General features: G+C 32.5%; 1 long non-coding RNA gene across 2 annotated transcripts; it reads left to right on the forward strand.

Annotated features, from left to right (window-relative positions):
- The first annotated feature begins 2,036 nt into the window (after positions 1–2,036).
- LOC139512119 (uncharacterized) lies at positions 2,037–8,238 on the forward strand. 2 transcript variants are annotated; one of them, XR_011662169.1, is made up of 3 exons: positions 2,103–2,427; positions 6,535–7,231; positions 8,034–8,238. It is a non-coding gene; the product is annotated as an uncharacterized lncRNA (long non-coding RNA). The 2 variants fall into 2 exon arrangements; XR_011662168.1 differs by having other exon boundaries at positions 2,037–2,427; positions 6,535–8,238.
- Positions 8,239–23,462: the final 15,224 nt, after the last annotated feature.

Below are 23,462 nucleotides of genomic sequence, written 5' to 3' on the forward strand. Positions count from 1 at the left end.
TTATTTGACTTTATTTGCCTTTTTAATCTAATTTGATTCGAGCGTCACTGATAAGTCTTTTGTAGACGAAACGCGCGTCTGGCGCAAAAATCGACAAAATTTATATCCTGGTATCCATGTATAATGAGTTTATGTAGATACCTTGTAACAGTATCTTGGCTCCAATCTACTAATATTTGATTTTAGTACTCCTAATTTCAGCGTCAATAAGATATATATATATATATATATATCAAAAACCTCCCACATTGTTGACTAGTACAACCTTAATTGGGACAACCTTAATTGGGACACCATGCATTCAGTATTCCTACCGTACCAAAAAAATATTAACTAAAATCATTGATACAAGGCAATATAATTATGATCGTCATACAATCGATAAAAATGAAAATATAACGTTAAAAGTTACGACCAAAGCGCTTTTCTGGATCGACTTCATAGGGAACGCTCAAAGCTGAATATTTAGGACCAACAACTTACAAAGAACAGATTTAAACTTTAAAAATGATCGTTCATAATGTACATGGAATGATATATTCTTTAGCCAACATGATTGCAGAAAGTAAGAAGTCGCAGAGCAAAACAGAAAAAATTGAAATCAAAAGAGATAATACACCGTGTATTGAGCCTTTTTATTGCTTACAGTTCAGTAGAAAATATATATACATGCTCAACCTAACCATACCATTTGACCTACTGCGAGTTGTTTAGTTTTTACTGTTACTCCTGTTTCTCCTAAAATATGGGTGCTACAAATATCAGCAAGAAAAATGGCCAATATCAGAGCCGTACGTCTTGTTTTGAAATGAATTCTCTTCTTTTGAGAAATATTTATTTTATCATCAAAGTTTTCACCGCTTACAACTGTCTGTCTGTGGTTTTATTTCGTACATAACTTTTAAGTATCAATATGTTTTCAATTCATATTGTTTCGTTTCGTTCAGATTTTATTTCGTTTCACTTTTACAGGTACCCCTCTTTTTGCCCCTTTTCTATTTTGATATTTTAATCAAAAATTTAAAAAATCAAACTTTCAAAAAGTGAAATAATCAAAATTGCACGTAAGGTTTAGTATTTTAAAATTTTGATCAAATTCCTAAACTATCAAATTTATAAACGATATTTAGAATTTTAATATTTTAATAATTTGGTTAAAATTTCAAAATTTCAAAACTTTTACACAATTTGAAATTTTGATATTTTAAAACTTTGATGATCAAAATTCCAAAATTCCAAAATTTCTAATTTTTTAAAACTTTGAATTGTTACACGGACCCTTATGCATATATAGCATTGATACAAAGTTCAAATTGTTTAATGTTGTGTTGAATTCGGTGCAGATTTGCGCCAATTGGGATTTCATTTGCGCCACAAACGATATTTCATTTGCGCCATTATTACAGGTAAATAGGATAACAAAAATTTAGTGGGCATTTTAAATATAAACAATTTTAAAACACAGTTTTTGTTTGCATAATAAAACACAACGACATATTTAATCAGTGAGTCATGAAGGAACCATAATGAAAGCCCTTTACACTGATACGTTGCACTGAAAACCCTTGTTGTGTTCGTTCAATTTTTTTTTATGTTTTTGGTGTAGTCCATATCTGTTGTTATTCCGGCTTTGTAAGTTGTTTTGGTCCCCTTTTCAGAACGTAAGTTAACGTTAAGTGTGGTTTTCGTAAAGTAGACTCATTTTCTCTGTTTGTCCCTGAATTGACAATGTCCATCTTGAAAACTCAAAGATGGGAACACTAAATGAATTTAAACAAAAGAGAATCTCAGTTTTGTATAAGAAATGAGTATGAACTCAATTGATTACCCAGAGAGGAATCATGACTTTGATAATATATCGTATTCACGATGAAGCAATGCATGTTTTTTGAGTTTTGTACCTGTAAAATTGCGCAAATGTAATTGTTGCTTTTTTGGCGGAAATGAAATATAACCTTGTGGCGCAAATGAAAGGTTGGATTTTGTAAAAATTGGCGCAAATTCAATGCGCCCGTTGAATTGTATGAAATTATGAACAAAAGCTTAATGATAAATCCATTAAATTTAAAGTTGCTTCACCTTGTGAAAGAAGATCTGTATTTCAAATTGTGCTATACATCAGAATGATCAGTGTACATTACATATACGCTAAAAAGAGAAAAATTATCATCGTTAAATAAGTTGTCAATATACTTAAAACACATGTACCCAACAAAAAAAAAAAGAATAATTCTTTGTTTTTCCATTGTTGTAGGTAGAACTTATTTAAATATGTTCAAGCTATCCAGCAGTATGTGAAAGATGTACATCATAAGCTGAATATGGGAGAAACAGTTCAGAATTGAGGATGGCGTAAAGAAAGAGCTTTGTGTAATTGCCAAGCCAGCTAACGGGACAGATATTTTCCATGTTTCAGAATCTTTTATTGTAAGTATATAAAACAACGTGTAATAACTTATAAGCCTTATACTTCTTTTTGGATCTTGATTTTTTTAAATGGCCATTTGGTCAGTCCCGGAAAAATATCAATGAATTTAAAAAAATGTTGTAAACAAACTTAACTTTGTGAAAAAATTGTATTTACAACAAGTTGAGTAATTAACTTTTCAAATTTTATTGCTAATCATATCAGTCTTTTTAGCCAAAAATTTGAAAAATGGATGAGGGGTACAAAAAATAAATTCATCAGAAACAAGTATATCTTTTTCTTGTCAAATATCTTAGATATATATTTTTTCAATTATTTTTCACCAAAAAGTTGAAATTATATGCATTTTGCATAGTTATCAAAGATACCGGAATTATAATTTAATAAACCAGACGCGTGTTTCGTCTACATAAGACTCACCAGTAACTCTTAGATAAAAAAGTTATAAAGCCAAACAAGTACAAAGTTAAAGAGCATTGAGGACCAAAAATTCTAAAATATTGTGCAAAATACGGCTAAGGTATTCAAATCCGGGGATAAGAAAAATCCTTAGTTTTTCGAAAAAATCCAAGTTTTGTAACAGGAAATTTATAAAAATGTCCATATAATTGATATTCACGTCAACATCGAAGTTCTGACTACTGGGCTAGTGATAACCTCGGGAACGAAACTTTCACCAGCAGTGGCATCGACCCAGTGGTTTAAATAGTTATCAAAGGTACCTGGATTATAATTTAACACGCCAGACGCGCGTTTCGTCTACATAAGAATCATAAGTGACGCTCAGATCAAAATAGTTATAAAGCCAAACAAGTACAAAGTTGAAGAGCATTGAGGACCAAGAATTCCAAAATATTGTGCCAAATACGGCAAGGTATTCTATTCCTGGGATAAGAAAATCTTTTGTTTTTCGAAAAAAATCCAAGTTTTGTAACAGGAAATTTATACAAATGACCATATAAATTGATATTCATGTCAACACCGAAGTGCTGACTACTGAGCTGGTGATACCCTCGGGGACGAAACGTCCACCAGCAGTTGCATCGCCCCCTGTGGTGTAAATAGTTATCAAAGGTACCAGGATTATAATTTAATACGCCAGACGCGCTTTTTGTCTACATAAGACTCATAAGTGACGCTCAGATCAAAATAGTTTTAAAAGAGAGAAAAATATGATAAAACTTTCTTATATTAACACCTACCTATAGGATTTTTTACATTGAATTTATTTAGATTGGTCAACTTCATCTTTATTGAAAGTATGAAAAAATGTTTAATTTTGGAACTGTGTTTTTTTGATAGCCCAAAAATCAGTAAAAATTGATGAAAATGAGGAAATCATCAATATTAGGTACTTTCAACGTGTCGTAGCAAAAAAAGAAGTGCACCACCATATGAATTTTTCTTCACCAATTATGTTTTTACAGTCATATAAAACAAAAAATCAGGTTAAGTTTAATTCTAGAAATTTTTGGCTCCTCAGAGGTGTACATCCTTTAGACATTACTTATTAAACAGAAGAGTATAATGGAATCAAATGTAGATGATGGTATTTGAGAAATTGATTTATTGAATGATAATACTGCAGACGATTTGGAGTTTTCATACACAAGTTACTCAGAAATGAGCAACAAAACGTTTGTGAAGAATGAAGCCGAAACTGATTTATTTATTTTTAATATTGCATACACTGATAGTAATGCTGAAACAATCCAACCAGAAACCTGTATTGTGTCACAGAACATATTTATAGATTGAACCTTTTTACTATTAAAAAAAAAAACACCACACTTTTATTAGATATTTAATGGAATCATGAAGAAATTTCTTCAAGTACAATATGTGATAGACATGTATAATACATCAAATAAATTAATAAATTATTTTTAAATATAAACAAGACATGTGAATAGTAACAACTACAGATGCGAATCTGCTCAACATAATACATGAAAAAAAGTAAAATCACAAAAATACTGCACTTAGAGGAAGATCAATTGGGAAAGTCCATAATCACATGTCAAAATCAAATAACAAAACGCATCAAAAACGAATGGACAAAAACTTGTCATATTCCTGACTTGGTACAGGCATTTTCAAATGTAGAAAATGGTGGATTAAACCTGGTTCTATAGCGCTAACCCTCTCACTTTAATGACAGTCTCATCAATTTCCGATATTTTTACATTGATGCGTTAAATAAACAGACACAATAAATATAATAGTCAAAATATGGGTACATCAGTCATTATCGTTTAACAATTTTATAAGGAACAATTTAACAGAACACAAAAACATCTACTATCTACGAACACATTTATTGAGTGTCTGACGTCAGAAAATTTTATACGTCACATAAATTTGTCGTTCAATGTGCGTACAAACAATTAAAAAAATTTCATGGGAATGTTAGCATACAGGGTTAAAAAATCAAAAGTATGTAAGAATAAATTTAAGAAATAGACAGAGATTTAAACTAGTCCAAAAGTTATATATAGAATTTATAAGAATCCAAAAATAGTTAATTCCACTACGCGATTGAATGATTTTGACGTTTGTGGTTCAACGTATATTGTAATTCATAATAGAAATATATCATAATGACATATAATAGAACAATATCATACTGACGGGATCTTTTAAAGTACAGAGTCACGTTATAAGAACAAAAGAAATACAAAAAGTCGCAAATACAAAACAAATCACAAAAAAATGAAAGCCAATACAAACACATTGACGAGATGTATAAGTACCGAGCCACGTGAAACGGATATCACATGAAACCATTCAACAGTAAAAGTAATATTAATAATAGAAGACAGACAAATGAAAGAACTATAAAACACGTTGTTAAGATGATAAACAACATCAGTACGAAGAATCTATACATCAAGACCATCGTGTATTATTTGAGAAGTTGATACGGAATATTTATCAACAAGGTCTTGGTACCTTCCGATGAACTTTTTTAGAAAAAGAACGAGACGTTCTTTGACATACCCCTGTTTCATCAACTTTCTACTCAGACACTGATGACGTATTACAAAGTCTGAGTAGGAGCTGCAAGCTCTTGAATATCGAATAAGTTGGGAAATATATATCCCATATGCAGGTGAAGTTGGTATATTGCTACTAAGGTGGGGGAAATTTATGATTTCAAAATTAAAATCGAAAGAGCATCTTAATGAAATTAAAAGTGAACACATTGTAGACATTAAATTACCAAAGGTTCATATTGTTCTATATAACAACTGTGTCATTTTACTGACGTTGAGTAGCTTCACTGTCTTATTGCTATATGCTTCTTGTCACGTGGCTTTCCAGTGTTGTTCACAGTGCAGTCATCTCAATCAGTTACTAACTAGTTAGTCTTGGTTTTTTAATATATTGCACTCTTGGAAACATTTTCAAAGGCTACACTTAAAATTGAGATTTGTTATAGTAAAGATCTGTCAAATACCTGTCAACCGATTTGACCCACATTCTCATATTAGATTTATAACATACTAATACATGGATCCAAATTACAACAAATCTGTAATGAACAACTAACAGTTTATATACTCGATAACATATATTAGCATTTCTTTTGCTTTTTAGTCAATACGCCATCAAATTAAGCATCGAGATGGTCTCCGAACACTGCCGACAGTAACATCTCCTGATGTATATTTTTGGTTCCTGCTATACGAAATAATTAAACACTAGACACAACCAATTTTAAGACACCACACAAGAGAGTTTAAGTTCTGCCATCCATTGATCAAGAATGAAGTAGTTGGAATGAGTGAGACTTTTATCTACCGGTAGATGGCACAGCATTATGTTAACAAATGTTGGCTTTATGCTAAGAGTGGAGATGAGGACCCTTGGCTAGCAAAGATGTTTGAACTGAATGGCCAGCATACCACATCACCTTATTTTGATATTTTACTGAGTTTATAAGTCTTTGTGACCACAAACTTTTTAAACTGAAATTCTAACTTATTCAGGGACAAATTGTCGGACTAACGAATGGAGCGGAAACATAGTGCACAACTCTATCGGAAGTTTTATTTCTATGAAGTTATAATGACAATATAATACTTCAAAGATTTTATTTACAGGACACAGAAAACAATTAGACCACTAAAAGTAGAAGAGGAGGAGCAAGGACAGGTAGAACATTTCAAATGCGGTAAAGCCAATGAGAAAAGGAAACTAAATTTACAAGAGCCCTTGGAAAACATAAAACTACAGACAGCAGAAAACATGAAACTGCAGACAACAGAACATCTGAAACTGCAGACAACAGAACACCTGAATCTGCTAACAACAGCACTAAAAAAGAAAACAAACTTGTAATCAAGGCACACAAAAGAGAAAAAGAAACAGGAAGCAAAGAAAATAAGAGAGATAAAGAACCTGAAAGCAAGAGTTGATACAAAAATTGAAATTAGAAGACAAAGAAACAGAAAACGAAGCTTGAAGCTTGAAGCTAAAGAATATAAGAAAAAATGCATCAAGCTAAGGAATCCAACAGAATACGAAGCTTGAAGCTAAAAAACATCAGGAAAAAGGCTACAAGCTAAGGAATAACAGAAAACGAAGCTTGAAGCTAAAGAATATCAGGAAAAATTCTTCAAGCTAAGGAATCCAACAGAAAACGAAGCTCGAAGCTAAAGAATGAAAAAGCTTGAAGCTAAGAAATACAAAGAGAAAAAGAACTTGAAATTGTATGCAAAGAAATCAAGATAAATAAAAGATGAACACAAGAACGGCTTTTCATGACACAAACAGCGACAGAAAGGAGGGAATTTGAATGTAATGTATTTCAGGAGTCAAAGATACTTAAATATTCCAAAAATTGATACGAAAGAGAAAGAGAAAACAGATAGAGTTAAGATATAAAAAAGTTGTTATTAAGAAATGTGGGGTTTTCATTTAGAAATGTGTTTTCAATTGTTACTATGAATCTAACGTGAGCTAGCGAGGGTACCCAAATTGCACTTGTTGACAGCTTTTTCACCTGCGTTTATTTATGATTAAGATAACGTTTACCTGCTGTGTGTTTATTTTATAGATGCATCATAATATACTACATAGTTTCATAAATTATATATTGAATAAGAAAGCAAGAATTAACATAAGGAAAAAATAGATGAAAGTTAAATCTCTGAAACAATCGGTATACAATGTACTACAATAACGGTTCTTATTCCTACATAATATTATGTTCTTCTAATTTTGGTTATATCCCCTGCTTTTTGTTTCACATTGACTACCATGCTAGAGCTATTTTTCCACTCCCTTTGTTTTTTAAAGTGAGTTCAAATAATATAAATATGAAAAATAATGTCTTTATCTTGACCTCTTGAAGCGTTTTGTGATTGCTTTTTAAAAGTATATTACCGTTCGAAATTTGATTGGGGACTTTTCGTTTTTAATTTTCCTCAGTATTTTGTGATTTTACTTTTTAGAAGCAATGTCTAATAGTTAAGCTTGAGCTTTGATATCTTTATTTTTCTTGTATAATTTCTACATTGCCTCAGGATTATTAGATATACTGCTCCAGGGGTGCCTAAAACTACACATATATATTAATTTTTCTGAATTTGTTTGCCAGATGGAGAAAAAAACAGTCAAGAAATCAAAGTTTTGAGGATCTTATCACAAGCCTGTGTTCATGCTGCAGAGATGAAAGTAAAGCCTCTTCCTAGAAAACATCATACAAAAATAACGTAAAGTTTATAAGCACGTGCTTGTAGTGTAAGAGAGACGGTTTTAGTTGACTATATCAATTTTTTTTTTAATAAATATTGTGTTACACATATATTTTCTCTTCTTTTCTCAAGTTAAATAATAAAAAGTGTGTTATTTATAAAACTCATGAAACAATCATATATCACAAACATACTGTTTTTTTTACGGTAGATTATCAGATTTATGTAATCGATAGTTAAAATTATCGAAATTTTGATTGATTGTTGGTTGCTTGACTTCTAGTTTCATATATTTCATGAATGTTTATACCGAAAAAAAAATTAACATAATTACAATGACAGGTCCTGTCTAAAGAGACAGTCTGGGATGATGTTCGGGGAAATATAGACTGCCACTGGAAAATGAGGGTAAATTGGATAGGGACATACATTTTGCCTGGTAACAGACCACCTTTGGGCCACTCAATGAGTTGTTGGATGTTTTCTTACCGTGCAGAGAGCGTGGCATGCACTCTCTCTACACGAGGCATCGGATTAAACGTCCCAAATCTGATCGTACGTGGTTGCGCCCTTGTATATCATAGGCAGCAAAACGAACGCCCCACTTTGACAAGAGCTTTATTGCCGGTCGGAAGAAGACCTGTAGTTACCATATTTCTAATCGATAATTGAACTATTAATATTTGATAAATCGGATATTCTACGAGACACTGTGTATTAATCAATTTCTCTTATGCTTATCAACGTTTCATTGTTGATAAACGAAAAATCCATTCGAGTGCCTTCTTCGTTTCTGCGTCATACACTTTAATGCGGAAATACTTTTTTTGTGCATCTCGTGATCTAATGGAACCAAATATTAATTAAATATCACTTAAAGTCAAGAGCATTGTATCTAAAGAAATATACATTGATAATTGATAGTAAACAACTGGAGCAACAGTTTCTAAAGTCGCGTAGTAAATTATGACAATAGGAGCGCTGTTCAAAATTACTAAATCGATTAAGAGAAAACAAATACGGATGATTACAAACTAAAACCAGACGGAAACACGGGAACAACAGAAAAACTGATTTGCACACAAAAACAGACGACGCCATACATAGAACAGCTGCCATATTCCAAACATGATACAGGACAATTTAAGAAAAAAATGGAGGGTTGAACCTGGATTTGTAAGCAAACCTCCCGATTATATGGAAATGTTATAAAATAAGCTTAATTAACGACACTACGTTTCAACAATACAGTACAAACAAACACAAGCACACTCAGTACACAATATAAAAAAGAGAAGATGTGGTATGATTGCCAATGAGAAAACTGTCCACAAGAGACCAAAATGACACAGACATTAACAACTATAGGTCACCGTACGGCCTTCAACAATGAGCAAAGCCAATACCTCATCGTCAGCTATAAAAGACCCCGATATGACAATGTTAAACAATTCAAACGAGAAAACTAACGGCCTTATTTATATATAAAGAATGAACGAAAAACAAATATGTAACACATAAACAAACGACAACCACTGAATTACAGGCTAAACATGCATAAGAAAATAAAATAAAAGTACATTACATAAAATTAAAAAATGGAAATGGGGAATGTGTCAAAGAGACAACAACCCGACCATAGATAAAGGCAACAGTAGTATAGCGCTGTTCGAAAGTCATAAATCGATTGAGAGATAACAAATCCGGGTAACAAACTAAAACTGAGGTAAACACATCAACTATAAGAGGAAAACAACGAAACAACAGAAACACCAAACTACAAAAAACATCAAAACGACAATACAACACACACAGATAAGATAACAACTGCCATTTTACTGACTTGGCAAAGGACATTTTAAGAACAAATGGTGGGTTGAATCTGGTTTTACGGCTACCCAAATCTAGCGCTTTTATGGCAAGGTTAAATATATCATTTAAATGACAACATTACATGATAGGACTACAGTATACTAGTAAATAAATGAAAGAACATTCAGTACAAAAAATTACACAAATAAACATTACAATAGGACATTTCGACATGCTAAAAAGCTTATAATAATACACCATACGTGCGTTTCGTCTACATAAGCATCACCAGTGACTCTCAGATTAAAATAGTAAAGAAAGCCAAACAAGTACAAAGTTGAAGAGCATAGATGAACCAAAATTATAAAAAGTGGTGCCAAATACGGCTAAGGTTCTCTATGACTGGGATGAGAAAATCCTTAGTATTTAGGTAGAATAATTTTTACTTTTGCATACAGTAAATTTATGAAAATGACCATATAATTGATGTTCATGTCAACACCGAAGTGGTGATTTACCGCAGAATAATAACAAACACGTAAAACAAAAAACGAAAGCATATAAAATAGAACAAAATAACCTTGCATTGTCACTTACAGAATAACGTTACGCTACAAAATGACGTCACAGGTAAAAGTGACGTCACGATAATTTTCGATAAGTGTGATATAGTTCAAAATCAGGTTTGTTATTATGGCATTTAATGTATAATACAACAATAACAATTTAATTAATATAGAATTGTGTTTAGCAACCAGATATTTAATAGTTTTATCTAGCTATGTAGGTATTAATTTTATAAATAAAACTATAAAACAAATAAATCGTATACGTTAAGTTGTCACAAACTAAAATCTAATACAGTACATGAACTGGGTGATTAATTATCTTTACTTTTACATATGAATAGAATTTAAAAAAAATATCACATCTCATGTGTACTAAATTTCAAATTGAACTTAAATAGAAGATACAAAGACCTTGTTGAATAATATTCCCCATCAACTTCAAAAATTATACACGATGGTCTTGAAGTATAATTTCTAGGTACTGACGTTATTTTTTCATCTTAATAACGTGTTATAGTGTTCTTTTATTTTTCTTTGTAAATATCTATTTGACGGGGCTCGGTACTTGTTCATCCCGTCATTGTGCTATGATTTTTTTTTGTATTCTGGTAACTCGTTGGTTCTTATGTGCTTTGTCTACATGCCTTTTTCTTTTTCTTTGACATATGTGCTTGTTTTTATAGTGATTACGATTATAACACAATGTTGGCTGCTGCACACCTATTATTGACATTTTAAATTTTTATATCTATTTGTTTTGTTCTCACATTGTTGTCACTATACTAGGATTTTATCTTTATACAAATGAGAGGGTTAGCTAGCTATACAACCAGGTTTTATTCACCATTACCTACATCAGAAATCAAGAAGATTACAGTTGTTTGATGTGTATGAGCATTTGATTTTGCTATTTTGTTAGGACTTTCCGTTTTGAATTTTCATAGGTATTTTTGTACTTTTAACACCTTTTGGGCTGCTGTATTCTTATTATTGACTGAATTAGGTTGCTCATTCAATTTGGTCAATATAACTGAATAAACAAGTGGAAAGTTTGGGTAGCTATAAAACCAGGTTCAACACTCTATATTCTTAAGAAAATGTTTGTTTCAAGTCAGGAATATGACCGTTGTTTCCATTCGTTTCGTTAGTTGATATAGTCAAGCTTTTGAATTTCTCAGGTTTGTAGACCTTCCCCGTATTGAATTAACATAGGAGTTCAGCATTTTCGGTAATGCATGTACTTTGAAATTATAGTTTATGATAATAATATTTATAATACATATATGGTGTACAAAAAACTATTGACACCTTATGTTTGTGGCATAACATCTTGTGATCAATTTAATTTGGCAATCGCCAATGGCAGTCAGCAGGGTTAAAGAACATCAGTTGTTCGACCTATTAGTCAAATGCATTCTGTTTAAATATACTGTTCACTTTTTTGGTCTTTTGGAAAATGTTGTTTGTGCTGTATTTAGACCCTTCTACAACGAAATTTGTTTTACATGCACACGTATAAAAATTGCGGTTTTTATCCAAAGCAAAAATTCGCAGACTACATTTCACATCAAATAATAAAAGTTCATTAAAATATTGTCACTAGCTCTAGTGACAATATTTTAACGAACTGTTGTTATTTTGATGGGAAATGTAGGCTGCGAATTTTAAATCTTAATATATACATTATGTACACTGTATTTATTTACTTTTGCTATGTATAAAATTGAAAATGGAAATTGGGAATGTGCCATAGAGACAACAACCCGACCATATAACAGACAACAGCAGAAGGTCACCAATAGGTCTTCAATGCAGCGAGAAATTCCCACACCCGGAGGAGTCCTTCAGCTGGCCCCTAAACAAATATATAAACTAGTTCAGTGCCGATAATGAACGCCATACTACACTCCAAATTATACACAAGAAGCTAAAGTTAAAAATAATACAAGACTAACAAAGGCGAGATGCTCCTGACTTGGGACAGGCGCAAAAATGCGGCGGGGTTAAACATGTTTATGCGATCTCAACCCTCCCCCTATACCTCTAGCCAATGTAGAAAAGTAATACGCACATTATAATTCAGTTCAAGAGAAGTCCGAGTCTGATGTCAGAAGATGTAACAAAAGATACTGAACAAAATGACAATAATACATAAATAACAACAGACTACTAGCAGTTAACTGACATGCCAGATCAAGACTTCAATTAAACTGATTGAATATATATGTATATATATATACTTATAAATATAATTATTTTCTGTGACTGTATATTACATTAATTTGTAGGATCCTTTACTATAGATAATTTAGCTGATCTGTAACAATAACATCTTCATGCCTTATATATCATGTACTGTAGTACGCCGCTAGATTAAAACTGACGAAGAAAGGTAACACACGGCCAGCGAAAGCTCTTTTTTTGAGAGCCCAGGTGGTCGTGTGGTCTAGCGGGACGGCTGCAGTGCAGGCGATTTGGTGTCACGATATCACAGTAGCATGGGTTCGAATCCCGGCGAGGAAGAACCAAAAATTTGCGAAAGCAAATTTACAGATCTAACATTGTTGGGTTGATGTTTAGACGAGTTGTATATATATATATATATATATAGATCTAACAATGTTAGATCTGTAAATTTGCTTTCGCAAATTGTTGGTTCTTCCCTCGCCGGGATTCGAACCCATGCTACTGTGATATCGTGACACCAAATCGCCTGCACTGTAGTAAAGGATCTTACAAATGAATGTAAGATACAGTCACAGAAAATAATTGTATTTATAAGTACGTCTGAGTCAGTGACAACCCTACAACAGATGTATCCATCGGATCGCCATCAATGATGGTGATACATGGCTGTGAACATAATGTATATACAACTCGTCTAAACATCAACCCAACAATGTTAGATCTGTAAATTTGCTTTCGCAAATTTTTGGTTCTTCCGTCGCCGGGATTCGAACCCATGCTACTGTGATATCGTGACACCAAATCGCCTGCACTGCAGCCGTCCCGCTAGACCACACGACCACCTGGGCTCTTAAAAAAAGAGCTTTCGCTGGCCTTGTGTTACCTTTCCACGTCAGTTTTAATCTAGCGGCGTACTGCAGTACATGATATATAAGGCATGAAGATGTTATTGTTACAGATCAGCTAAATTATCTATAGTAAGGATCTTACAAATGAATGTAAGATACAGTCACAGAAAATAATTATATTTATAAGTACGTCTGAGTATATATATATATATACTAGAACACACCCGTGATATCGCGGGTTCGTGACTGAATTAAAGAATATAACTATGCGTAAGCCTTATTTTAGTATTGGTATTGTCATCTGATAAAGTCATGCCGATTATAAGATGTATCGTTTTCTCTGCTTTCAAAATCTTTCTGTTTGAACCCGTCGACTTGGAACTGATCAATTATTGGTAATATTAATTATTTGGAAATCAAAAGGGCCTGGAATGGAGTATTTTTAATCAACAGCATTGTTCTTTATGAGTTATAAATAAAGTTGAATTCTTTGATTCTATGTTTTACGTCATTCCGGCTAACAAATTGAAAACTGTACATATACGCCTTATGTTAAGTCCAGATTTTTAGTATTCGTATAGTCATCTTAGGCAGTCATACTGATTAAAATACTACAATAGGGAACAATGTGACAATGATGGAATTTTGTAGTGTCAACCCTGTGATTATGACCCGTGTATATAGCAAAATCCTAAATACACCGTTTGGTGGTGCGCCTGTCAGATGAGGAACGTACAGATAAGGTAATAGGTAACAGGTGAATATATTATTGATATCGGTATCGGATTCGACCCGGAACTTGTTAATTATTGACAATATCAATTATGTGGAAAACAAAAGGGTCTGGAGTGGTGTAATTTTTAGTCAACATAATTGTCCTATATTAGCTATATATAAAGTTGAATTCTTTGATTTGTCGTTTTTACTCCATGACGGCTGACAAATTGGACCTCGTTATTTTAGTATTATAGATACTAATAATATAAAGATCACTAAAATAAATGTTCTTGTGTATAAAAATATATATATATATTACTAATAAATCCAACATTTCCGGTATGAATAGTTTTAATTCACTAACTAGTACTTTTATGTTTTAAATAACAATCTTCAGGTGAAACTATACATGATTAACATAGCTCATAATGTTACGGTAGGTATGTAACGTCATAGTTGTCGTTGAGTATATATTAAGGGAGATAAATCGTATATAGTTTGCATTTAATCGTGATTTAAATTTTAAAATAAAATGTTTTATTTGACTTTCCGTGTAATGTCACAGCCCATCTTCATTTTATAAAATGGGAACATTTAAAAAAAATCCACCGCCACATTCGTCTAAATGTTTGCTAAGGGGGATTTTTCTGTATTGTGGCTGCCGGTATCTGTTGTCTATGAATGCGCATTCATTCGGTTACACTGTTCCCTGTTTGGCCGATATAAATTTCCTGGCAACCATTACATTTAATACAATAAATTAAATTCTCGGATTTACAGGTAATGTCTTCGTTGGTTAAAAGTGATAGACCATTAGGCATGTCCATTCCCTTGCCGACATTGATATACGAACATGCTCCACAACGAAAAAAATAAAATCTTCGAATATGTTGCATCATGTCTATTTTAAGATCATGTAGTAAGATGATAAGGTTTTTGCTACAGCAATATTTGATACTAGTTCACAAACTCTACCATGATTAACAAATTCAAAGGCTGAACATTCAAATGACCACATACAAATAGCCGCACATTCATTTAAATGTGCCGCTGTTGTTGTCGTTAGTACTTGGAAGGTAGGGCAATTGGTTTCAAAATGAAACATGCCGTCAACAACTTTTGATTCCACTGGGTCAGATTGGATAGAAGTCGGTACTGTAAAAATAAAAGCAAAAAATTAACAAATGCGAGCTGATGATTATTTATTTTGGATAATAATTGGTTAATATATATCTGTTGTCAATCCGGATATATTTTGTTTTATGTTTCAAATTTAATCGAATGTTTTAAAACTCGTTAAAAAAAGAGAACGATAAATCCCGATGGGTTGAATAAAGGCAATGTGCAGTTAACTTGAAGAATGCCATCTTTCGTTGAAAACATCAATCTTTACAACCCTTGATCACAAATTTGAGGACATGAATATCAAACATATGGTCATTTTTATAAATTTTCTGTTAACAAAACTTTGAATTTTTTGAAAAACTAAGGATTTTCTTATCCCAGGAATAGATTACCTTAGCCGTTTTTGTCACAACTATTTAGAATTTTGGGTCCTCAATGCCCTTCAACTTTGAACTTGTTTGGCTTTAAAACTATTTTGATCTGAGCGTCACTGATGAGTCTGATGTAGACGGAACGCGCGTCTGTCGTATTAAATTATAATCCTGGTACCTTTGATAAATATTTACACCACTTGGTCGATGCCACAGCTGCATGGTGGACGTTTCGTCCCTGAGGGTATCACCAGCCCAGAAGTCAGCACTTCGGTGTTGACATGAATATCAAATATATGGTCATTTTTATAAATTTTCTATTTGCAAAACTTTGAATTTTTCGAAAAAAAAATAAGGATTTTCTATCCCAGGAATAGATTTACCTTAACCGTATTTGGCACAACTATTTCGAATTTTGGTTCCTCAATGCTCTTCAACTTTGAACTTGTTTGGCTTCTCACTATTTTGATCTGAGCGTCACTGATGCGTCTTATGTAGACGAAACGCACGTCTTGCGTATTAATTATAATCCTGGTACCTTTGATAACTATTCATCAATATTGTTTGTATATTCCTAAATTTGACATTATTTATTTTTTATATTAGATGTTTTGGGTTGAAGTCTCATTGACTTATATCCCACGTGTTCTTTTCTTCCAGGATTCAGTCATTACTTCTATAGACATCGATACACAAAGGCACAATTGAATCTCAAATTATACTGACAAGAACAATAACCAACAAATTACTAGTACAATGATTTTGTATTATGAGTAGCAGATTAATTTTTGAACTTGACGAATCTCATCATATAAACATGATAAATGAAGATCAACAGTAGCTCACTGATGTTCAGATCTCATGAATTCATTAAAAAGATAAAATTTAAGGTAAGGAAACAGAGGAAATCACATTATCTTCCACAGGACCTGGTGTGTCAACAGGGTAAGCGTCTCATGCTATACATGCAGCATCCCCACCCCAGCGAACCCACACGCTTTCACAGTACTAACCTGGTACTTGAACAATCCATTCTACGTGTCCTTCGTGTTCTGTGTTAATCTGTATATCCTGTATAAAAAATGGACAAGGATCTACATAAGACAACAATAGATCGCCATTAATATCTTCTCGTCCAACTTGTAGCTTTCCTCCGCTCCATGACAACATGAACTTTTTATAGTTCGAACAATTCATTTCACCATAACCAAAGTCGTTATCAACTTCCTGATAATAGTGGGCGTGTCTAGCTAGTACTGACTTGTTATTATGCCAGCCACCAATCATAATCAAATAGTACGGAGGGATTTGTGTTTTCTGCGTTAATAAACGAAGGTGAGCGTCCCTACAACCTCTGACCTCAAATCTGAGTTCTGTTGTTTCGTTTACAAAGATTCCAGAAGTCGACAGTGAAACATTATTCATTAGTCCACCGGTTGTCGTAATGTTTACGTTTGAAGCTGGAAAAAATAATACTAACATGAAAAGGCTAGTAAGGAGTTAATCATACGTAGACATGTGCACACAATACTAATTGTCGTACAAAAGCACCTCAATGAAAAGATTATCATAAGCTAAGAAAACACTGCAAACAAAACTAAATATTCACCAACATAAACCCCACACCCTCTAGACAGACCAATCATCCACTAGTGTATCCGTTAGACATATTATTTAAGCTCTATATAATTAAATATAAGGTCAATTGAATTTTAAAAACGACGTCGGCGATCAACATATATTAAAGTTAAAGACAACGGCTTTGCAATTTTGCATAGGCTAATGAAAGTAAACTTGCAAACATAAATGTATCAACTCTAAAACCGTGACGTCCGGGATGAGGTCGAGGATATTTGGACTTTCACTGGAAAATGAGGGTAGTTGGATTGGGACGAAAATCTTACTTACAAATGGTCACTTACGAACCACTTAAAGAGTTGTTGTAAGGGTTCTTAACGTGCAGACAACGTTTTGCTCTATACACGAGGCACCGGATTTGAAGTCCCCATCCTGACCAGACGTGACTGTGTACTTGTAAATCCCAGAGAGCCAAATGTACATCCCAATTTGTCAATGGTTTTACCGCCGGCAGGAGGAAGACCTGTAGTGACCATATTTCTATACGCTATATCCCATTCATCTAAAGGGTGTGTGTGGCTTAAATATATTTTATTTGGTAACGTCAAAAATCTCCCTAACCGGACTGCGGGTCGACAAGTCTATATTCCTTCTCATCAATGCCGTGTGCCTGGTAGTGAAGTGACAAATCCCTGTGTTATGTTCTTGGTTTGAGTCTGCTGAAGATCGACTACCATTGAAGTAGCTTTCTCATTTTGGGAGTCTCACTATATAATCGTTAAATAAAGGTAATAAATAAAAAATATGTAAAAAATGCATCGTACTCACCACTTCCGTTCATAAAATACAAGTTAATAAAGGCTACAGCTATCGTGAAACAAATCTTACAATCCATTTATCCAGGTCCAACATGTAAGTTTTATGTAATAAAGAGCTAAATTAAAAGTTACTGATCTTGAAAAAGTTAGTTCATCTATAGCTATGGACATTGATTCAGTAATTTTCAATCCAATTAAATATGTAAAAACTATTAAAATGTTTCTTCTCTATTTAATGTCAATTAGTAATATGAGTATTACGTGAATATGAGTATTTACGTATTTGGTTAATATTTCATTTTCTTCCAATAACCGTAAACAAACAATTAATTTCTTATGTCTAGAATTTCAAGTAGTGCAACATTAATCATTTTCTGTAACGATTCAATTGAAAATTTCACAATTACATTGACGAGTCTTTAGAAAGCAGTTATTACATAAATTAACCTGCTTTATTATGTATTGATTCGTTCTTGTCTTATATTTATGAGTAAGGTTTAGCAAATAATCCTTATTAATGTGTTTTTCCTTTCTTATAGAGCTTGTAATTGCATCCGTTTAAGATAAGTAGTCGTTCAACAGTAGTATACTGCTGTTCGAAATTCATAAATCGATCGAGAAAAAAACAACAAATTCGGGTTATAAACTAAAAATGAGGTAAACACATAAAATATAAGAACTACGACACAACAGAAACACAACATTAAAATGTAACACACACATAAACGAACTATAATATAACAATGGCCATTTTCCCGACTTGGTACAGAACATTTTAAGAAAAAAATGGAGGGTTGAACCTAGTTTTGTAGCATGCCAAACCTCCCGCTGTTATGGCACTGTTAAACATAACATTAAAATGGCAAGATTACATGACAGGACTACAATACAAATAAATGGGAGAACATATAGAACAGAGAAACACACGAATAATAGCTAACAAAAGGTACCAGGTTTAAAATGTAATATGCCAGACGCGCGTGTCATCAACACAAGACCAACCAGTGACGCTAAGATGAAAATAGTACGAAAGCCAAAACAAGTACAAAGTTGAAGAGCATTAAGGACCAAAAGATCTAAAAAGTTGTGCCTAATACGGTAGGGTTTTTTGCCTGGGATAAGAACATCCTTATTATTTAGAATAATTCATACTTTTGCAAACTCTATAATAAATTTTATGCGACTGTTATACAAATGAGAGGTTTAGCTAGCTATTAAACCAGGTTTCATACACCAGTTTCAACATAAAAAAATACTTACAACACGTCAGGAATATGACAGCTGTTTTCCATTCGTTTGATGTGATCTTCTGATTTTGCCATTTAATAAGAGACTTCTTCGTTTTGATTTTTTTACGGAGTTCGGTATTTTTAGGATTTTACTTTTTGGAGATGTTAGCTAAATGTCAATCAGACATTTACCAAATACAAATGTTGTATTCAGCTTTCTTTTGTTCCATAATGGTCACTGTAAGTTTTTATTGTCTTGAACTTTACCTGTAATTCCTTTCTTACTTATCCTGTTGTCAGTTTGGAGGCAGACAACAAGCATACCTTTTTGCCTTGATGGAATTTAACTATTTAGATTTAAGTAATTTTTCACATATCACCAATTAAGTCTATCCCTGGATTGATTTCCTCAAACTTAACATTTGTGTAGGAATCATTGATAAAGGAAAGCTCCTTCTAGATTTTTATTATTTTCGGATATAGCGTTCCAGACTGCCAGGACTTTAATTGTCAAATTTTATTTTTCATATGTAGTATTAACAAGCTCTAAAAACTACTTTGAAAATTTGATACATAATAAGATGCAAAACATTGATAAAAAAGGAAAATTTATTTATAAAAGAACCTTAAAACAAAATTTATGCTTTGAAGACTATTTAAGAACATCAAACTTTACTCATAGAAAATTGATAACAAAACTTAGAATTAGTGACCATTATTTAAATATAGAAAAAGGCAGACATTCTAATATTTCTAGAGAGCAGATATTATGCTTTAAATGTAAAACATAAGAAAACGAAAAACATTTTATATTAGATTGTACATAGAATAGGGAACTAAGAAACAACTTTTTTTGACAATTTAATGGAGTTTAATTTTTCTATTAAAGATTTATCTGATGAAGAAAAGTTGATTTTTATACTCAATCCATCAACATCATCACAAGTAAATAAATGTGGGGTCCTACATCAAAAGGTCATTAGAACTGAGGACAGTGGACACTGGACTATTTACTGTAATTGAATGATTGTGTGTGTATATATATATGTGAATTATAGTTATATTGTTTACTTATTTTGTATGTCACAAACTTAATGTTTCAAGTTTATACGGCAATAAATATTTGAATTGAATATGACTATTACCTGAATTTGCTTTAATGGATTTCGTTGAGTTCCGTCAAAACTCATAATTTTCGAGAACCTCGTTCGTGCATTTAGGAACATCGTCACTTCCGTTACCATATCTAAAGAGTGGTTGAAAGAAAATATGATGCTATATTGTACGAACTAATTGGCAAATTAAAATCTTATCACTGCTCATCAGCAGTACTTAGGGAATTGTGATAAAGTACCTACAGAACAAACATTATTTCTAGTTTATCCTGCATAATGACGATCACGAAAACGTTTGATGAACTTTAATATTGCAGGGATACAGGCGATCCCCTATACCTGGTTAATGACGTCATTTATAAACTCATCATATATACCAGGATTGCAATCTTATATTTGCTTCAGACGTTTCGTCTACATAAGACTCTCTAGTGATGATCGAATACAAAAATATTATAAAGGCCAAATAAAGTACGAAGTTGAAGAGCATTGATGGCCAACATTTCCTATAAGTGTTGCCAAATACAGCTGAGGTAATCTTTGCCTTATAAAAGGTGTGCAAAATTGACGATTTGTTTTCAGGTCGATGACATAACTTGAAAGTGGGCAATTAATTTATTGGAAACTTAATTGTTTGAATTGGTATATATAACACACTTTTTTAAAATTTAGAATGATATGTTGTTCCAGATTGATGGGACTTTGAGGACTTGTCATGCACGAGTTCTAGTATGATTGGGTTCATTTTTTAAAAAGCTTAACACTGAATGTGATTGCTGAATGTAATTATAAACTGCTTTTAATTTTTGGCGCAGCTGTAAAATAATAATATCAGAGATATGAAATACCTGTTGATTTGTTACCTCTTTGTAAAAGAAAACTTATTTTTGTTATGACTTCTATTCAAGTATACATTATTACAGAGTGTGAATTATTAAATATGTACATAGACCTAGGTGAGCTACACATGTCGTTGGTCAACATTATTCTATGAGATTGTATTTTGAACCATGTTTCATCCTCCTCATAAGTGACGACAACCCATGGAAACGTAAAAAATGTTAAGTAAAAAGTATCAAATGATGACCAAACAATTTAGAATTTTCTTGATTCATAGGTAGTAGTTAGATTTCTCGTCCAGTTTTATACCCAAAACGTGGCAACCCGACAAAAAGGATGAAACCCTTTGTCGGTCTTTTGCATTGGAAGCGAAAGTATATGTTATTTTTTACCATTTTGAAATAACCATTTTTGTAACGTTTGGTAATTCATATATCGCCTTTTTTAATGAATGTTTATCAAGAACAGCTGCGAAAAATATGTTGGTGCTAAGATTTAAGTATTTGTGGCAAAAAGGGGAACATTAATATTGTATGAATTATTTGAAATACTAAGGTTTTTCTTATCCAAGGCATAGATTACCTTAGCCGTATTTGGCACAACGTTTTGGAATTTTTGGTCCTTGATGCCCTACAAATTTAAATTCTTGTCTGGCTTTCTCACTATTTTGATCTGAGCGTCACTGATGAGTCTTGTGTAGACGTAACGCGCGTCTGGTCTTTAAAATTATTAGCCTGGTACCTTTGATAACTATACAAATGTGTACTAGTTCAGTGAAAATGGACGTCATACTTAACTCCAAAACATATATTAAATAAAAGAAGTAAAATGAACAAGATTATCGAAGGCAAAAGACTCCTGATTCTGGACAGGGCTAATTACGGGGATAATGTAACAATGTTATGTTATGCATTATACTTTATGGCGTACTTGTATAAGCTATACCAGAGACATATATACACATGTGTATGTATGTCTCTGGCTATACTTATTACCAGGTGTTACGTTGTTCTCTGATAATGGTTCCCTGTTGTCAATCGAATACTATTATGAAATTAGATACGTCTCAATTCATATTATTAGGGAAATTAACAAGTGAATGAGAAAACACTATAATAAATGAGAAAATTAATCTCTTTGTTCAGTTTCAAATCTCGGATACAAATCAATAAATGTCACCAAACTTAAAAAAACCTACCAGTTCATTACAAATAAACTCATCATAGATACAAGGATTGAAAATTTATATTTACGTCAAACTAATTACTAGTTATTTATTTAACGCTCAATCTTGTGTCTTTAACACAGCATGCTATATAGCAAGGCCTCTTAACCACAACATTTCTTGAAACCAGACTGAAAGTCATTAATTTAATCAAGGCTCTGACAAAGGTAATTTATACTCAAAAGTAAGGAGATAATAACATCATATATATTATTTGAAAGTTTTAAGTGAATTATCTCATACCACATCTTTTTATATCTCCCAAAGAAATATTCGGTACTCATCATTTAATAAATCTTACAGACATTTTGTTCTTTGATTTCCGTCGAGTAGAACATATTGTAAACATATGCAGCATTTCAACAAATTATTAATTGTTGAATTAAGTCGATCGGAATGAAGGACGAGGAACTTTGCTTGATGAGGATGAGACAATCTCCATACACGAGGTATTGAATTTAACGTCTCAATACCAACCGGACATGGCTGTGTATTTATACATCCTACACAGACAAACTTTCCAACTTCCTGATTCGACTCGAACTCTTTAAATTGATTGATAATAGACTTAAGATTATCCAAACTTTCAATAGGAAAACACAAACACCGCATGAATTAGTAATAACGTTTGAGCATTTTGTCTTTTTTTTTTTAGATTTTTGATCTAATCAACCATTGACAGAGTTTCAGACACTGCAGATGATCATGTGGCCTAATATAAGGATAATATAAACTGACTTATAAGCACATGCGTTGTTTTAATGACGTTTATTTTTGGTCTGGTTGATGCAAAGTTATAACCTAAACGCAAAGATATGTAAATCATCGTTTTAGCTGCAAAGGATTTTTTGAGTGGGCCGAAATCATCCCTTCGTGTTTCGTATTTCATAACTGTAAT

This window comes from Mytilus edulis, chromosome 2 (genome assembly GCF_963676685.1).
Source record: "Mytilus edulis chromosome 2, xbMytEdul2.2, whole genome shotgun sequence".
Classification (NCBI taxonomy): domain Eukaryota; kingdom Metazoa; phylum Mollusca; class Bivalvia; order Mytilida; family Mytilidae; genus Mytilus; species Mytilus edulis.